This window comes from Monodon monoceros, unplaced genomic scaffold (assembly GCF_005190385.1).
Source record: "Monodon monoceros isolate NGI ecotype Baffin Bay Population unplaced genomic scaffold, NGI_Narwhal_1 Super_Scaffold_12, whole genome shotgun sequence".
NCBI lineage: Eukaryota > Metazoa > Chordata > Mammalia > Artiodactyla > Monodontidae > Monodon > Monodon monoceros.
In genome coordinates, this window is record NW_021703768.1 from 131,573,317 (window position 1) to 131,589,760 (window position 16,444).

Genomic DNA, 16,444 nt, shown 5'->3' on the forward strand with positions numbered 1-16,444 from the left:
GATCGCTAATGACATCCTTGGTGCCTGTGATACTTAGATCACTTTATCTATCAAATGTGGCATTTGGTGGCAGCCCTGCCACCTGTCTCTTTCTATCAGTGTCAGAGAGTATTTCACTGCAAGCCACAGGTGCCAGCTGTCAGCCTGAAATAAACCGGGGTTTGCCCCAGGATAAGTGTGTTTAGGGAATCACTTCAGATTGAATTTCTCATCTGACAGCCCCTTCTGAGTTTGGGACTCAAAAAAGTAAAAATAAACAAATTATAGATGAGTAAACAGACATGTGGCTGTTTATGTGGCATCAGGCTGGCTGTTCCCGGGGCTTCATTAATCACTCTGCCTTTTTCTTCCCCTCTCTTGGCCTGGGTATCATGTATGGTCCATTTGAGGTGTACATGAATTTCATAGGCGTTTACTTAATTGGGCCACTAACAAAAGTGCTGATACTACAGCAATGATTTTTTCTCATAAGGTAGTAGCTGTTCTCGGCAGGGAGTGTTTTGATTCCAGAGTTTGAGAAAGAAGGGAAAGGGGAAGGAAATTGAACTAACAGTTTTCGATTTCCCACAGTGCCAGGCATTATATCCAGTACTTTACATGTAGTATCTCATTTAGTCCTACCAATATACCTGTGAAGTAGACATTATTCTTCTCATTTCACAGATGAGACAACTGTCACACTGAGAGTTTAAATAATTGGTCTAAGGGCCCAACTAGTAAGAGTCAAAGTTGGGATTTTTACATCAAATCCTATTATTTTCTCCTCTTAATCACTGACCTCATGACCCTCACTGTCAGTCTTAGAGTCAGTATCACCATTATCACCCAGCTGAAGCCACACTGTTTGAGAACAAAAGAAGGTCAATATGGTGTCACATTTAGCAGAGGCAAAAATATTCCATGCCACCAAACCACAAAGAATTTAAAAGCAATTTACATCTTTATCTCAGGTCTTGAAACTTGCCTGGAAGGAATACAAAGCATGTTGTGTAACAACCAATCTAAAGAGATATGTTTTTCTATCCATCTTCCCCAAGTTTGCTCCTCCCCAAATGTCTCATCTTAAGTGCTGCATACTCCCCAAAGATCTTCCCCCCAAATCCATCCCTTTCTGGACTTTACTTTCTCCTCTTCTTTTACAGATCCAGCTTTTTCTCCATCACGTATCCCCCTCCCACCTCTTTTAGTGTAAATCCATTTAACCTGTTTACTTACCCAGTTCTCTTTCTTTACCTTCCAAATTATAGTTGTTGAGAAAGCAGACCCTGGTAACAGATCACCTGACTCAAACCTTGTCTCCAGCCCTGCCTAGGTGTCTAATCTTGGGTAAGTGATTTTACCAAGCTGAATCTCAGTTTTCTCTTTGGTAAAGAAGGTGTAATAATATGTGTGTTATTGGACTGATTTGAAGACTAAATAAGTTTATGCACATAAACCACTTAGAGCAGTACCTGAGAAGCACTAAGAAATTAACTAGTGCTACTTTAATTCTTATTGCTTGATAAGTTCATGAGGAGTCAAGTACAGGAACCCAGCAAGGAGGCGCAGGATCCTTACAAGGTGGAGGGGAGGGGAAACTGTGAATATTCTCATGTAGTTTGGGGGTGGGGCTCCTGTCACAGTTATGTTGCCAGTAGTAATCATTGACATTATTTAAGTCAATAAAAATTATGGTTACATTGGCATTAATAATTGTTGATAATTTTGTCAACAATATTAATATAATAATAAGATTTTTCTGAATGCCTGTATGTTCAGTGTCTCACACATTACCTGTATTGTGTTCTTTAATCCTTACAGTAACTCTTTGGGATAGATATAATTATTAGCCCTTTTGACTTACAAAACAAGTCAGACTCTAAGAGGTGAAATAGCTTTGTTTAAGACAGTGTTTCTCAATCTTTTTTTATGTTCCAGCACACTTAGAAAATGAAAATACTGTACATTGGGGTGAACTGTGGTGGAGGTAAAAGACCTTAAGGCCTGAGAAGTCACTTGTAACCTGTAATTAACACAATGGCTAGAATGCTCTGGTCTAGGGGAGAGTCAGGGCAGGGGCTCAAATCTGCCTGACCTCAAAGTCCATGCTGTTGGTGGACTGGCTTCCATTGGATCACCCTCCTACAGATCATTAGAAATTACGGGGATGTGTGTGTGTGTGCGTGTGTCTCTATATATAGATATATAATGAAAACAGTGGAAAGTGACATAAAGCAGACAGAAAATTGGAGGGGAGTCGATACTTGAAAGAAGGGAATGGCACTGGGTGGGTTTCCTAGTTATTTATGTTTTTTTACTGCTGTGAGAGCTAACACCTATAATCTTACTGGCATGAGGAATTTGAAAAAAGAATTTGAGGCTACTTGAGAGGCTGGAAAGTGAAGTAGAAAATTCTAGAAAGGAGAGCACCATAAAGGGAAGCCCCTAATTTTTCATATAAACTCTGCCCAACTCTCTAAATGACCTCCAAACCATACAAATGTGAAAGCTAAGAGAATTAACGGAGATTTCCGCTGATACCCACTGCAGTGGAGGCAGAATTTGGACTTTAAGTCAAGTTAAATGTCTGCTGGAATAAGCAAGTGACAGCAACAAACACACCTATTCAGAGGAACATAACAGAATGCAGCCACAAACTGTCATGTACAATATCCAGGATTCTATCCCCAATTACTAGATTTATATAAATAAAAACATGTGAGCATATACAAGTCAATAAACAGAGATCACTCCATTAGCAGGCAAGGATTTTAAAACAAGTATTACAATTCTGTTCAGAGTGTCGAGTAAAATTTGCTCATAATGAATAAGCACGATCCATGCCCTGCGTCATCATAATATGTTACCTTCCAGATTTTGCTTAGTATACTGTTTCCCACGTAACAGATTTGAAAAATAAAGGACAGAGAAGCACCTTGCCTAAATTCTTCACACAGCTATGACAGTGTTAAGACCAGAGTCCAGGTGACTGTATACTTGCTCAGTAGAATTTAACATTGAAGCTAAGAGCTCACATGCTATAGTTGATTTGAATCACTTATTAGCTACATAACCTTGATAAGTTATTTAACGAATCTAAGCCTCATTTTCTTTCAATAGTTGCTGTAAGCATTACTCATGCTATTACAAATAAAATGCGTAAAGTGCTTGACACACAGTAAGTGCTTAATAGCATTTTCCTTGTCATCATTATCATTGTGCCGCCACCAGTTCCTATATGGAATTCTACTTTTCTGATGTAATCGCTATATCAAGCAGTGAAAAGGGAAAAATCTACCATAGGAGTTTGCTCATGTATTGCTCCATATACTTATTCAATATTTATTAAGCACCTACTTTGTACAAGAAGCTGTGCTTGATACAGAGGAAACAGAGCCATATAAGACATAGTCTTTGCCCTCCATGAACTGTAATACCTGATTTTGAAAAGTAAATATTTTGCATAGAGGGGGAACCAAAAAACTCCAGAACTGCATTTTATTTTTCTAATTTTTGATCTTTGGTATAGATGAGAGTATTAAAATTTCAAGAGTGTATGAATCCCCTTGATGTCAATGATGATAAATAGTCATTCAGTCTCTACTGGTTCCCCTTTATTTGGGGGTCACTGAGTCCTACATGAAGTTGAAGCAGGTTATGGATCCACTTCTCCAAGAAAATACACCAACAAAGTTTGAACCTAATCTTAGGGGCCTATTGACCCCTGAAATCTATTCACAGATTCTCTGTTGCAGAAATCTCTACTTCTAGGGGTGTAGCACTGGCTGCTTCAAAGCAGCCCATTTTACTGTCAAAAAGCTCAAAGGAGGGAAAGAACTTTGAGCTGAAATTTACATCCTTGAGCCTGCCATCGTTCAGTGGTCCTCATATTGCCCTGCAGAGGGCAGCCTGCTCCCTTCTGCATGACCACAGCTCTGTAAGTATTTGAAGACGGTTATTGTGTTCTGCCTTGGCCTTCTCTAGGCTGAATGTCTCCATTCTTTCGGTGGTTATTCATTTCTCATGGGATCCAGTCCCTTTATCAGCCTGTTACTTTCCTCTAACTGTGCGATAGCTCTGTAAGTTGTTTCCTTTAATCACAAAAGGGACATATGCTTATTGTAAATTTTGGTAATACCAAATCAAAACCCAAACAAACCCCAAACTACACAGTTTTGTATGAAATAAAAAAGTGTGTCTATATACCCCCTTAGGCAAATTACATTCCTACAAACGACTGTTAAAATGAGTCTGTGGATGCCTTACGAGATGATATCTAGGCATAGGCTGTACATTTATCTGTAGACACATACATGTTTAACTTTTTCTTACTCAAATAGAATCACATGTGTACTGTTTTACAACTTTAAAAAAGTGAATCTGTTATAGACATTGTTCTCTCTAAAACTAGTGATTACCTCATTCTACCAAATGGCATCAAAAGTGAGAGTCCAGGATAGGACACGGAGTTTTTATTATTTAACTTAGAGTCAGGGCTGTCGTGGTAATCATCACTGTCTCATTTGTTCAGTAAATTTGTATCGAAGGCCTAAGTGCTGGGAAAAAGACTACACTGTGAAGATGTGAACTTACCCTCAAGAAACTTGTGGTCTCGTGGCAAAGATAGATAATCTGACAAAAAAATTATAAGGGAGTGTGATGAATCTATGATTGCACTGAATTTGTCCCTAAATTTCTGTTACATTTGCCTCTCCTTCTGTCTTTGTAAACTCATATGTAACATATCTTTTTGAAGTTAGATACATTTTTAGACAGAGTTCATTTTATCTGCCCTTAAACATGCTGTTGTAGGAACCATGCAAACTGAATACGAATCTCACCATATTGATGGAAGCTCAGTTAACAAAGACGTATCACGAGTTTTTGTAACTATCATTGGGTTTATTCTCTGTGATTTTGAGAGCAAAATATAAGCCACATATACAAAGGGATAGAAGTTACAGAGAGATAAATTTCATAAAGTTCAAGTTCTTGTTTTGAAAAAGAATTAGTATCAGAGCTATCTGCAAATGAAGATTTGTGGAAGTAATGAGTTCCACGTTATTAAAAATGTTCAAGCAGAGGTTGGGAAAGATTGTTAATAGTCTCGAATGGAGTAACTGGCATAAAGTAGACATCCAATAAACATCTGTGGAAGAGAGAGAGAGGAGGGACGAGAGGACAGGGAGAGAACTTCTATTCATTTGTTCGAGAATATCTATTGACCACCTACTCTAGGCCTGGCTCTGTGTTAGTTACCAGGAAATAGTAGCAAGAACAACAGAAATGATCCCTCCCGCCCATTGAATTTACAGTGTAGGGAGGGACACGGACAGTAAGCAAAGAATTACACAAACGTCTAACTACAAGCCATTGTAGGTTCTGAAAGAGAAGCCGTGAAGCCATGAAAGCGTGTGCAGAGGGCTGAACTAGCCCGAGCTATCAGGGATGACTTCTCTTAAGATTTGAGGTGCATGTGGGAGCTGATAAATGGAGTGTTCAAGTATAAGTCCAGATCATGTGGCTGGAGAGTGCTGGGAACCCTCAGGCATACAAAAAAAGGCCAGTGTTAGTGAAACCCAGAGAGTGAGGTGGGTGGTTTGATCAGATGGGGCTGGAGAAGTGGCCAGGAGACCAGTTCAGGGAGAGCCTTGAAGGCCACGTTGAAGAGTTTGGTCTCATCCTAGGAGTATCAGGGAAGCCAGAAGGGCTTAAAGGCAAGGAGGGATGTGCCGAGACTGTCTTTTTTTAAAAAATCACATCGGCTGCTTTGTGGAGAATCATGTTGAGGGGAACAGGGGGAGATGTGGAGAGGCCAGTTCAGGTGGGGATAGTATAGTTCAGACATGAGAGCGTGGGAGCACGAAGGGAGATGGGGACAGGGGAGTGAAGTGAGGCGGGTGGATTGGAGAGATTTAAGAGACACAGTGGGGAGGGCATGCTGTTGAAGGGAATGAGAAGGGGAAGCTCTAAGCAGTAGGAGGGTGACAAGGATAACTCTTAGGTTTCTTGCTAGTGTGGGTGGGTGAGTGGTGGTGTCCATAAAGGCAGGAAGCACTGGATTGCAAGCAACAGGTTTTTAGGGAAAAAAATCCCGATTCCTGTTGAAGGTGTGTTCCTTTTCAGGTACTTTGAGTCATAAGACACTGCTAGATGCTTTACATATTTTATTTCATTAATTCTCTTAAATCATCTTACAAGTTAGATATTATTTTATGCATGTTCTAATTGAAGATATAAAAGTACTAAAATTAGATTAATTAGCTTAAAGTTATATAGCTAATTAGGGCAGAGCCTGGATTTGAAGCCAGATCTAGCCAACTTCCAAGTCTCTGCTATTTCTACTCTATTTTTCTAGCTGAGTTTAGTCAGATGTTTGCAAAATAGTTATATTGTTGATAAATGTAAAGACCCTTTCTCTAATGGTATTTTGAAACCTTAAAAAACCCTGTTTTGTTGCAAATAGGGATATGCCCTTCCTGATTTCTTCTTTCTCAATCTTTCTAGAGATTTAAATAGTCAGAGATTGCTACCTTTAGCTTAATCAAAGCAGGTCTTCATGCCGAAACAACCTAGAGTCCCAGTAGTTTGAGAGATACTGTGTGTATAACCACGATAAAAATCATCTTGTGAAATTCATCAGCGACTACACAGACTAGTTATAGTTTTCTCCAAAATGTGCGGCTAGCCAAACCAGCTGGATCGTTAAGACAGAACTGCACATAATTTCATCCTCTGGCCTATTGCTCTGGGAAACTGAACGTAGTTGTCACATAGGGTAGCGGTGTACTCTAACGATGATGCGCTTGTATGGATTCTGAGGATATTGGGCATTTTAGGGGTGATCCAGTAAAGCCCCTCATTTTTCAGATGGGGGGGTCACAGAACCTGGCAGAGAAGATAACTAGAGCAGCAGAGCTGGTAGCAGAGTTGGGCCAGGAACCCAGCTTTCCAGCCCATTACTCTTATTCTGTCAGCAAACATGTGGTGGAGAGAAGGAGAGATGGAGAGGTGGATATGTGGAGGGATGGATGGATGGATATAGAAAGATAGACAGATAGGAATGTCTTCCCTTTAATAGTTGCTAGAGTGCTGATGCTTTACTTGCATTTTTTATTTTTGTTTTTTGTTTTGCGGTACACGGGCCTCTCACTGCTGTGGCCTCTCCCACTGCGGAGCACAGGCTTCGGACGCGCAGGCTCAGCGGCCATGGCTCACGGGCCCAGCCGCTCCGCGGCATGTGGGATCCTCCCGGACCGGGGCACAAACCCGCGTCCGCTGCATCGGCAGGCGGACTCTCAACCACTGCGCCATCAGGGAAGCCCTTTACTTGCATTTAAAAAAAAAATTTAATTCTTATAAAAAATGTAGCGATACAGTATTATTACCCCCACTTAGCAGATGAAGAAACTGAGGCTTGAATTATTAGCTTAATATTAGCATTAATGCCTAAGTTGTATATGTAGATTATAGATGTATACAGGTTTTAAGGACCTTGGAAATTACTGATAATTTGTGTTTATTTTATACAGTTGTCTCAAGAAAAGATGGAACTTTCTATATAAGAAATGGGACTAGGGAAGGAACCTTAATGACTATCGTCAAAGTGTCTTAGAAACACTGTGATGTTTGGACCCAGATCTGGGTAAGAATAGGACTCACATATCCACTGGTTTTGGAACTTGAGCAAGTTACTTTACTTCTCCCAGGCTCAGTTTCTTTATCTGTAAAATGGATATAAAAGTATTAATCTTCCAGAGGGAGAGAAATATCCTGAAGATGTACTTTTGAAAATGAATGCAATCACGATTAAGTTAAAGAACCAGCACAGCAGAGGTGCGAGATGGACAAGAGCACGAAGAACCCATATTTGACTCTTCACCCACTGCCCCCCAGCAGGTGTATGCAGGTTGGTGTTGAGCAAAGAGCGGTCCTTTGTTCACTGTTACTCAGTGATGGGCAAAGAGAGAGACTGAAGAAAGAGGGGGTGTTGAGAGCACAGGCCTTCAAGCTCTGTGAACTTGGGTGAGAGCATGATTTCTCTAAGCCTCACTTTTCTCATCTGTAAAACTGCAAAAATGGGTCATTGTAAAGATTTCATAAGATAATACCTTTAAAGATCTTATTGCAGTGCCTGACATACAGTAGCTACTCAATAAATACACGTTGCTTATTAAGTGACTGCCCAAGACAGAGGCAGGAGCAGAGAAAAATACACATCTATTGCCCATGTTTACTGCTATTAATATGGATCCCAATCTCTGACCTTAACAGATCTATTCAACTAAATTATAATGCTTTTTGTTTGCATCATTCAAGCAAAAGCAAACTCTAATTGGTTTCCCTGTAGCATGGACCAGAGAAATCAAACTGGCTTGGTGTCGTCATATACAATGAGCTACAAACCTTCTGTAAGTCATCTCATTAGCTCCCCTGTGATATTTATGAAGCCTGGGATTTGCTAATGATCTTAAATGGGGTTAAGATCTTTAGTATGTGTTGGAGAGAGGAGTGGTGGAGAGAATCAGAGAACCTTAAGAGACCTTAAATGCAAATCTTTACTGAACCATTTTTTTTGGGTTATCAGTTACCCAGTGGGGTGTCTGACAAATACAGTATGGGGTCTTATTCCCCATCATCTGTGTGATGGGATACCATCTGGGCTTGTAGAAAGAGACATAGTCTATAAGATTTGGTTGAACTAATTATTCAGTGAATAAATTATCAAAATCAACAAATGCAGTTCAAACCAGAAGTGAGCGTGGGTTTTAAAATTTTTATTAGCTCAGCTGAGTCTCTGAAAAAACATTCATTTCTAAAGAAATTCATTACATGGGACTGGGAGCATGATTTCCCAAAAACAACAACAAAAATACCTGACTCCTTTTTTTTTTTTTTTTTTAAAACACTGAGTGCTGCGCTGAAATGAAAAGCAAGATGCTAATAAACAACTGAGTGTCCTGAGCTAGGTAGATGGTACACATTAGGTCAATTTAAATAGGTACTCCTTTTTCGGATCTTTCCTTGCGACAGATGCCTTTGTTAAGTTCCAAAGGCACAGCTCTGTATAAATTTTCTGCTCAGAAAACATTGATGGCTTTCTCTTATTAAGATATGAAGCCTAATATCCAAGGACCTTCCTAATCAATCATAAGAAAGATGGCTAGTCTTTATTGGGTGCTGTGTATCATATACTTTGCTAAACATTTCTATATGGATTAGATTATTTAATTCTTGGAACAAAATTGTGAGTTAGGCACTATAATGATCCTTAGTCTCTCAGTGGAGTAACTGATGTTTAGAGAGATGAAGTAGTAATTTGTCCAATGGGTTGTAGTTAGCACATGGTGGAGGAAGAGTATGAACGTAGATATTTTGTGTACGCTCTGCCTCAGGGGTTAGCAATTTATGGCACATAAGCTAAGAATGCTTTTTCCACTTTTAAATGATTGAGAAAATCAAAATGAGTACAGTATTTTGTGGTACACGGCAGTTAACGTGAAATTCAAATCTCCGTGTCCATAAATGAAGCTTTATTGGAACATAGCCATGCTTATTTGTCTACATATTGTCTATGGCTGATTTCATGTTACAGCAGCAGAGCTAAGTAGTTGCGACAGAAATCATCTGGCTTGCAAAACTGAAAATATTTACTATCTGGTTCTTTACAGAAAAAATTTGTTGATCCCTGATCTGTCTTAAGCCCTGCTTAATCCTGCCTCTCAGTCTGCTGTGATGCTCTTCTAGTCTGGGTGCTTGACCACAGATGCTCCTTGACTTCCTTCATTCCTACTGTGCTCTCTCTGGGAACAGAATTTAATGTCACCTCTACCTGTCGAATGCCTCATATATTTTCAGGTCCAGATCAAACATCACTTATTTCACTTTTGAAAGTTTTGCTTGGAGCACTAGAAAACCCAGTTCAAATTGGATGTTTTAAAAAGAGAATGCATTAGCTTATATAAGAAACATCAAGAAATTTGTCTCACTTTAGGTTCAGTTTCATCTAGGACAAAAATGATATTATCAGAACCTATCTCTGTACTATGTGTCCTATGAATTAACCCAGTCCTTGAGGTCTACATAATTCATGCCCCTCTGGCCATATCCTGCTTTTTTCTCCAAACCTCCTTTTTCACACCACCTAGTCCAGAATGGACAAGTTAATAAAGTCTATGTTTCAGCCTTCTCAAAAAAGACTGATTCTCACAATGATTGAACCGTCTTAGGTCATATATCCTAAAGTCCTCAACCTAATGTCCGAGACCAAAAAAAGGAATTATACTGATTGGCTCAGAAGTAGATTAAAACTATCCCTGAACCGATCACTGTGGCTTTAAAAAAAAAAAAAATATGGACCACTTTGCTTGGATTAAATCAGTCAGTGTCTACCCCTAAACCCAGGGGTTGGTTCAGCATCACTGCAGTCACATAGATGAGAAATTTGGGATACGATTAAGAAGAAGCAATGGGAAAATCATTCCTAGGTAGGCCTCCCCAAATACCCACTACATCTCCCTGCCCCAAAGCCTTCCAGACTTCCGTCCACGTGAGCCCACACCTGGCAGACAGAATTTTTCTTTCCTTTCTACTCCCATAGCCTTTCCCATCTGAAGCTTGAATTATAGTGAGTTTTATATATTCTCTCTCTCTCTCTCTCCCTCTCTCTCTCTCTCTCTCTCTCTCTCTCAGTCACTCACTCACTCAACAATTGCTGCTACTTGATACTCTTCAAATAGAGTCTGTTATAATTATTGATTCCTATGCTGGAGGCAAGAAGACCTCTCACCTAAAAATTTTTCTTTAAGGAATCCTTATGTGGTTTTAAAAGCATATTTTGTTGTCTCTTTTAGGAGGGCGATGAATATTGCATGTGAACTGTCGGGTTCCTTGAATGTTCATTTCTGTTCATATCTCCCCAATCTCAGCCTCTTGAACTAGATAGGATGGTGAGGGACGGGGTCAGAGTTGAAGAGGATGGTGGAAGGGTCAGAGACAGGATGCGAATCAGGAATGTCTCCTTCATTCATGACTCCAAGTGAAAGATGGGGATTTCACATTTTAACATGACAAATTTGACACAACCATGGCAAAATGCCACACCGCCATTTTCTTTCACATCAGAGCGGCGAGATGAAAATCTGCCATGCTCACCAAAACAAATGTGTGGAGTGGAGCCTTCATGGACGCATTGTTCTTGATAGCCCAAAACAGGAAATAATGTAAGCAACCATCAATAGTGAAATAGATACATAAGTTGTAGTATATTCATATAATGGAAATCGCTACAGCGATGAGAATCAACAGGCTACAACTAGACCTCATGATATGAATGAATCTCACATATTTAATATGGGCCCAAATCATCCAGACATAGTAGAATCTACTATATGATTCCATTTATACAAAATACAAACCATGCAAAACTACCCTATGTTGTTAGAAGTCAGGACAGTGGTTATTCTAAAAGAGGGTATGAGGGTAATTTCTGTGTGCTGGTAATGTTAGGTTTTTTGCCTAATTATTGGCTACACAGGTGTGTTCATGTGACAGTCCATCAAGGTATACATTTATGATATGTACACTTTTCCATATATATTCTATTTCAATGTAATTGAAATTAAAATGGAAAAAAAATGTCAGGCAGGCTATCTCAAAAGTCCTACTGTGCTCTAGTTTTTCCCCATGTCTCCAAGGTGGGGCGCTACTCTCAACTGAATGCCTGAATCTGTAGGCGGCCTGGCCAGGGATGGGCATCCTTTCTGTATAAGGAATCGAATGAGGTCTTTGGTTTACTCTTGACTGGGGCTTTGGCTGAGCTAACCAGCCACGATTCAAGTACTAGTGAACTTCCCTGGTCAGAAGCTCTTGTTTGGAATACCCACATGTACTCTGGTCATGAAACACAATAGTCTGCATCCTTGAACTTTGTTCAGACTCTCAACCTCGCAATGGGTGCTGCTGTTCCAGCGGCTGGCGGCTCTTTCATGGGATGAAGGGATCTGTCTGGCAGCCTGAAGTTAAGCTTTCTTTCTCTCCTTGATGGTAAAGAATGAATGAACAGGTATTCATTTTTTTACCACTCTCTCTCCTTTGAACTAATTGCTTCTCACTTTAGGGTCGGTGGATTCATAAAATGTGTGCTGCAGCTTCGTTTTGCAAGGTAAAAGACACAGTATTTGGGGAGCAGTGCTTCCGAGAGTTTCCAAGAACCGAGGGAGAAGATGCTAATTTATTTGTTAAGGTCGCTTTCATTCCTTTATTGTGAATACCACCAACATGCATTATACTGCCTCAAAGTGGGTGTTTTCTTACTCCTGATAATTTTTTTGAATGTACTTGAATTTGTCCATTGATGCTTTATGTTAAGTGGCCTTTAAGTGTTCCTATTCCTGTCTTCGAACAGGTCAGTTCCTCCTAGCTTTCCATCATTTTCTTGGCCACACTATCAATGTCCTCCATTTATCAATGCCTTCCTTGGTCTTAACGGTCCAAAGGATGCATCCTGTTTCAAAATGTGGTTTCAGTGATGCTGAGAAAGGAGACGGGATGGCTGTTTGCTTTCTGATATTTGGTATTTCACTTCCGATTGCATCCTGGTGCTGTAATGAAATATCATGTAGAGTTCCTACAGGGCTGATAATCCATCCTCAGCCCCTAAAGATAGCTGTGTCTGTGCATTACTGCTTTCCAAGAAAATCTGTCGTTATGCAGAGTGCTATGCATTTCCTTTCAAACCTAGTCATTTGCATTTTTTTGCCTTGGAAAAGGGAAATCTGCTTTGAAAAGTGTAATGAAATGTGCCCAGATGAAAAATGGGCCCTGAGGATGGCTGGTGCCAGCATGGGGCTTTAATTAAATGATTAGATGGCAATTTGATATGACCAGCTTTTGAACTGCATCATGTTATCATTTAGCTTTGGGAGGGGAAGCGCAGCTCGACCTTTAGACACGCTGAAAGATAATATGAACTTTGCTTCTAACCACACAGAACTGTATGTACAAAAAGGCTTTTTCTAATTTTCTGTTCCTTTTTCTCCGACCCCGGTCTCCCAGTTCTCATTGTCCCTCACTTTTCCAGAATAAACCGTGTCCTTTAATGCTTCCATGACTTTGCACAGTCTGTTCCTGCTGCCCGGAGTTCCCTTTCCACTTCTTGTCTCTCTAGGGAGCCTAGTGTTTCTTCAAAGCACAGCTCACTTAGCCCCCCTGCCCCCTTCTTTATTGAAACCCTTCTTAATTCCCCTGGACTGGGAGTTAGTTGCTTTTTCTGCTATCCAGTGATCTGCAGACTACAGCCGGCTTGCCTAGTTGCTTTTTCTGCTATCCAGTGATCTGCAGACTACAGCCGCTGGCTTGCCTCCTGCTTTTATTAGAACAGAGCAATGCTCATTTATTTGCACATTGTTCAGGGCTGCCTTTGTGTTAAAATGGAAAATAGAATAGTTGCAAGAGACCACTACCTGCAAAGCCTAAAATGTTTACTATCTGGCCCTTTACAGAAAAATTTTGCCCAGATAAGCACTTCACACACTCAGGTGTCACCAGCTAATTAGTGACCACAACCTCCATGAGGCTGGGAACTCCTAATTTTGCTCAGCACTGTCTTCCTAGCACCAAACACAGGCCTGCCACACAGAAGCTGCTTAGAAGATATCAGCTGCGTTTAGTGGCTGTGAGAATTCAGTGGGCTGATGGAGCTGTGTTGTCTTTTAAGTGCCTGGTACAAACTAGGCACTTAGTAAATGCTCATTTCCTGGACATCTGTGCTCCTATTCTAATACCTGGCTGCCAGGTCATCTTGTATTTCTCCCAACAAATTCATCTTTTTCTTGCCTGCCAGATTTAATATTAATTTTGCACATCTGCATTAAAGTACTAAATTGATGGTAAAGTTTAACCTCGGTATCTCTATTCATTATTTTTACCTAATACCTAGTGAACATTTAAACTATCCTAGGAACTGTGCTCAGAGCTTTATATTTGTTGCCTCATCGAATAGCTAGTGGTACCCTTTAGTGGTAGATATTCTTTTTAACCCCCCACAAAGCCTTAATTTAACATTTATTTTTATTTTCATTTTTTATTGAAGTATAGTTGACGTACAATGTTGTGTTAGTTTCTGCTGTACAGCAAAGTGATTCAATTATACACATATATTCTTTTTCACATTCTTTTCCATTGTGGTTTATTACAGGATATTGAATATAGTTAGTTCCCTGTGCTATACAGTAGGACCTTGCTGTCTTTCCATTCTCTATATACTAGTTTGCATCTGCCAACCACAAACTCCCAATCCAACCTTCCCCTGCCGCCCCCACCCCCACCCCCGCCGGCAATAGAGGTAGATATTCTTATTATCCTTGTTTTACAGGTCAGAAATGGAGGTTAGGTTAAGCAAATATGCCAATGTTGTAAATCTGGTCAAACCAAGACTTAAAACTATGTTTGTTGACTCCTAAACTTCTCTACCATATTGATTAAAGACCTCCTGTACCATTATTCTCTTTGTGAAAGAAAACAAAACATTATTTCAAAGAGTATCTGAAAGTATCTGTCTCGTCAGTAATTATAGACAGGTTTTTGGAGAAGTTTATTGTTTCTTGAACTTTGACTCCTGAATACAAGGCACACTTTTCCTGCTCACCTCATCAATCAGTTTTCAGCTGAACTAATTGCAGAAGTATGCACACTTCACACAACACAACATGGCACAGCACGACACGGTCATACACATATAGATGTGCAGGGAGCATGTTGTAGCTAAACTGATGAGACGTGAATCAATGAAATCAAAGATAAAATTAACACTGGTGAGATGTACTAGATCTATGCAACAGCACCAGAAATCCATTTGATTAGTGACCCAGGCTTAGGGTTAAAGCAATTCTTAAGGACCTATTTGTAGAATAGGGCTACAAAACTGTTAGTAGGGGTACCTTATGTGTTTCTCTTCAGATTAAATGACTAGAATGTAAAACCTCCAAAACATGGATTTTTGGTCTGTTCTGTTTGCAGTGGTAGTCCCAGGACCTACCTTTACCAAGTTTGCACTCTGTATTAGTCAGGGTCCTCCAGAGAAACAGAACAATGGGAGATGTGTGTGTGTGTGTATATATATATTCATATACAATCCCTATATAATAATCCCTGTATAAATATAGAAAGACATTTATTGTAAGGAATTGACTTCCATGATTCTGAAAGCTGAAAGTACCAAGATCTGCAGTTGGCTAGCTGGAAAACCAGGAGAGCTTATGTGTAGTTCATTCTGATTCTGAAGTCCTGAGAACGAGTAGAGCCGATGGTGTATTTCCTAGTCTAACAGGTAGCAGGCTTGAGACCCAAGAATAGCTGATGTTTTAGCCTGAGTCCAGAGACTGAAAAAGACCAATGTCCTCGCTCAAACAGTCAGGCAGGAGGAGTTTCCGCTTACTCCCTTTTGTTCTGTTCAGGTCTTCAAGTGATAGGATGACCCACCTGCATTAGGGAAGGTGATCTGCTTACCTCAGGCCGCCAATTCAAATGTTAGTCTCATCCAAAAACACTCTCACACAACACCCAGAGTAAAGTTTGATCAAATGTCTAGACACCCCTTGGCCCACTCCGGTTGACACATAAAATTAACTGTCACTCCATAAGTATTTGATGATTTAATAAGTAAGCAAATTCAATGAATGTTAAGTTTTTAGAATAGTGGCTAGACCAGAATAAATGCTAAATTAACATTATCAGTATGAATTTTCCCAGAAGTATTTGAAGTATTCTCGAACCAGGGTAGACTTATAGCTAATTATATACAATGCAACGTGTACTCTTTCAGATTTGGACATTTGACAGGAACGTTTCAATTCTAATATTATTTATGCAAGCAGTCCAGTATAGGCTGCATGGGAGATATTTTCATCTTTCTGCTTCTCCTTTGTGAAAAATAATATCTAACCTATCACTAGAACACCTAGATGTGATGATAGTTCTTTCCAGAATAGATGTAGGGTCAAATATTTCTGCGGCGTGTTAGTAAGTGTGTGTGAGGGGGTGTAGACACACATAGATGAGTATGCTGCCTATTTTTTAGATACACTCATACACTGACATACCAATGTGTTGGTATTCATTAGTCAAATAGTTATAATATTAGAACAGAAACTTATAACGGGAATATAAAGATAGATCAATTAGTAATTATCTCTTAATGCTCTCCTCTTTACTTGGCCCTGAAAAGAAACTGGGGATATGAGAGAAGAAAAATAGGAGATCATCTCTACCCTCAAAAGGCTTACTGAATTAGCTATAAAGACAGTTGTGTAAGAGTTAACTGGCATTGCAGAGCTATAGGGAATCAAGTGTAAAATATGTAATACTGACGCTGAGCACCTTTGCAATTCAAAGAAGAAAAAGGAATAAGTATTACTTGTAACAGTCGGAGGAGGTGAACATTGACATAATTGCATTTCCACTTTAA

General features: G+C 39.8%; 1 protein-coding gene across 1 annotated transcript in view; it reads left to right on the forward strand.

Annotated features, from left to right (window-relative positions):
• The window catches only part of SGCD (sarcoglycan delta), an 852,328-nt gene that overhangs the window by 66,595 nt on the left and 769,289 nt on the right, over positions 1 to 16,444 (forward strand). Inside the window, exon 2 of the mRNA XM_029218575.1 lies at positions 1,248 to 1,326. The gene's annotated coding sequence lies outside the window, so the exon portion shown is untranslated. The remainder of the gene's footprint in view (positions 1 to 1,247; positions 1,327 to 16,444) is intronic.